Source organism: Lonchura striata, chromosome 33 (genome assembly GCF_050655825.1).
Source record: "Lonchura striata isolate lonStrDom1 chromosome 33, ASM5065582v1, whole genome shotgun sequence".
NCBI lineage: Eukaryota > Metazoa > Chordata > Aves > Passeriformes > Estrildidae > Lonchura > Lonchura striata.
The window spans coordinates 3,585,001-3,588,655 of NC_140735.1; positions in this window are offsets into that span (position 1 = coordinate 3,585,001).

Consider the following 3,655-nt stretch of genomic DNA (forward strand, 5'->3'; position numbering starts at 1 on the left):
CGTCCCCCCACCGGGCCACACGGAAAGCAACCGGACGTGCTAGAGGAGACAGCGACCCGACGAGGCGGGCGCGGCCCGGACACCGGGGCCCCTTCGAGCCGGGGCGGCTCGCTCTGCAGCAGGCGGCGGAACGGCAAAGGAGCGCCGTGCGGTGCGCGCCCGCGCGCGCACGGGCGGCTCGGGCTCTTTTCCCCCGGCCGCGCACACCCCTCTCTCTCTCTCTCTCTCTCATATCGGGCTTTCGCCTTTCCTTTGCGCTTCGACACGGCGACTTTTCGCCTCCTCGCGGCTCGGCTCCAGCCGCACCGCCGCCCGGCGCTGCTCGCGGCCGGCACCCACGGGGCGCTAAACCGGGACCAAAGGCCGGCACCGGCAAACCTCGCGTGCTTTCGAAGGACACCTGTAGGCTCGCGGGGCCACGCGGCCATCACACAGCTGGGACGGTCAAGACGCCCTTCCTCGGCAGCGGGAGGGGCGACACCTCGCCTGCGACGGGGAGCGAATCGGAGAAGAGACCGCCCGGCCCGAACACCGGACCCCCGCCGTGGGCTTCCCCATGACAGAGAAGCCCCGGAAGAAAGCCCGGCCGGCCGGGGGCCCTCTCCGACGCGACCCGAAAAGCCTCATCGATCGGGGCGGACGCGGCTGCACGAGGGCAGAGGAGGCAGCGGAGCGCAGAGGCAAAGCCCCAGCAGCCGCGGAACCGCCCGGCCGAAAGCGTGCAACGCACACCACGGCCCCACGGCAGCCCACCAAGGCGCACGCCCCACCGGCCGGCGCCGCCACGGGTGCGGCTGGGCCGAGAGCGGACGGGCTTGGGGGCTCCGCGCGCGTGCGAGCGGGGACACGCGTCCCCGGACCGATCCGCTCGCGGATCGGTCCCGGCACAGGGTAGACCGGGGGGGTGCCGCCACCCGCCCGCGGACAACGGCTCTCCTGGCCGGACGACGGAAGGACGGGACCGCCGGGCCGGGGTGGGGATGGCCTTCACCCTTTTCTGCCCAGGGAACCCGTCCGAGCGTTCGAGAAAGGTGCCACCGGCTTTCGCCCGCCCCGCGGCTGGCGCGCTCTCTCTCTCTCTCTCTCTCTCTCGGCCTCTCTTTCTCTCCCCTTCGGAAAAGCCGGGGTACGGCACCGATCAACGGAAAAAAAAAAAAAAAAAAAAAAGGCACATGGCGTGCGCGGCCCACAAGGACCCGTGCTAACCACGGGCGCCGGGGGCCCGGGGGGGGGCGAGGCGCGCGCCGCCTTCTCGCTGCCCCCCCCCCTTCGAAACCCACCGGCATCGCTCGGCTCGGGGCTCGCTCGGCCCCCCGGCTCCACACAACCTCGGCTTTCGTGGGCCCGCACGCTTCTCGGTGCCGCGGCTTAGGGCCGCGAGAGGAAAAGGCCATCGGAGGCCGGGCGGGCGGGGCCCCCCACAGCACCCGCACACGCCCTTGAAAAAATAGCAACGGACCGCCCGGGGCAGAAGCGGGCTCGGTCGCCACGACCGAGGAAGGGCGAGGCGCCGCCGCCTCGCCCGCGACCTTCCGGGGGTTGCTCTCTGCCGGGGGCTTCGGTCCGTGCTAGGGCGGGCCGGCCACCGCGGCCGGCCCCTCTCTGCCCGCGAAAAAAACAGCCCGCCCGCAAGGCGGGTCCCCGGCTTAAGGCCGAGGAAGGGGGTGACTTCAACAGCACGCGCCGGTGGGACGGGGTGCCGCCACCCCGGCTCCACGGCTCATCGGGCGACCGCCGTCACCGAGCCCCTCCGGCCACGCGGCGAATGCCGAGGCCAGGCCGCGCGCCCCACCGCTGCCCTTCCGACACGGACACGCTGGCAAACAGGTCGGGAGCGGGGGAACCGGGCGCCGCCACCGCGGCGGGCTGGCCGGGCCTTGCTCGGGGAGGAGGCTCTCGGGCGAGGGCCGGGGAAAAAAAAAGCCCGGCCGCGTCGACCCCCGGCTGCCGGCCACTGCCACCGGACCGGCTGCCGGAAAAATGCCTGCCGGAGCGGGCCCCGGCTTAAGGCCAGGCGGAAAAGGGACGAGGCGCCGCCGCCTCACCTGCCACCGATCGTCCCAGGGGGGCCGCCCCCCCTTCAACCGGGCCGGCACGGCAGCCGACCGGAGCGGAGCAACACACACGCGGGGCTTCTCACCGCCTCGCTGCGGCCAGCGAGCGGCTTCTCGACACGGTCTTTCGGGCCGTCTCTCTCGGCTCTCGGCTCTCTCTCTGGTGGCCCTTCACACTGCCCATTCTCTTCTCTCTGGCTTCTCGGGCAGCTCTCCCCCCGAAAGAGCGCCCTGGGCAGGACGGGAACCGGGACCAAGCCACGCGGCTCACCCGGCCTAGGCGGCACTCGCTCTGCCCCGACGACCGCGCGGCGCGGCCGCCCTATCCTCCGCCTTGCGACGCAGGCACCCTGGAAACCTGCGGGGACGCGGCCCGTCACCTCGCTCCCAATATACGGAAAGATAAGTCCAAGGCCGCCGACGCCTCCAAGGAGACGAGTGGAAGTCGACCGGGAGGGTGCGCCAGCGCAGGCCGACCGCTACGTCGACATAGCCGGAGGCAGCCTGGAACAGCGACCCCTTGGTGAACTTCCGCAGGCGGCCGCGACACCAGGTCTACCCGGGCGGACGGAGACCAGGTCTACCCCGGCTCCGGGATACCAGGTCTACCCCGGCCGCCGGGTACAAGGTCTACCCCGTCTCCGGGATACCAGGTCTACCCCGGCCGCCGGGTACAAGGTCTACCCCGTCTCCTGGATACCAGGTCTACCCCGGCCGCCGGGTACAAGGTCTACCCCGGCTCCTGGATACCAGGTCTACCCCGGCCGCCGGGTACAAGGTCTACCCCGTCTCCGGGATACCAGGTCTACCCCGGCCGCCGGGTACAAGGTCTACCCCGTCTCCTGGATACCAGGTCTACCCCGGCCGCCGGGTACAAGGTCTACCCCGGCTCCTGGATACCAGGTCTACCCCGGCCGCCGGGTACAAGGTCTACCCCGTCTCCGGGATACCAGGTCTACCCCGGCCGCCGGGTACAAGGTCTACCCCGGCTCCGGGATACCAGGTCTACCCCGGCCGCCGGGTACAAGGTCTACCCCGGCTCCGGGATACCAGGTCTACCCCGGCCGCCGGGTACAAGGTCTACCCCGTCTCCGGGATACCAGGTCTACCACGGCCGCCGGGTACAAGGTCTACCCCGTCTCCTGGATACCAGGTCTACCCCGGCCGCCGGGTACAAGGTCTACCCCGTCTCCGGGATACCAGGTCTACCCCGGCCGCCGGGTACAAGGTCTACCCCGGCCGCCGGGTACAAGGTCTACCCCGGCTCCGGGATACCAGGTCTACCCCGGCCGCCGGGTACAAGGTCTACCCCGTCTCCTGGATACCAGGTCTACCCCGGCCGCCGGGTACAAGGTCTACCCCGTCTCCGGGGTACCAGGTCTACCCCGGCCGCCGGGTACAAGGTCTACCCCGTCTCCTGGATACCAGGTCTACCCCGGCCGCCGGGTACAAGGTCTACCCCGTCTCCGGGGTACCAGGTCTACCCCGGCCGCCGGGTACAAGGTCTACCCCGTCTCCGGGATACCAGGTCTACCCCGGCCGCCGGGTACAAGGTCTACCCCGTCTCCGGGATACCAGGTCTACCCCGGCCGCCGGGTACA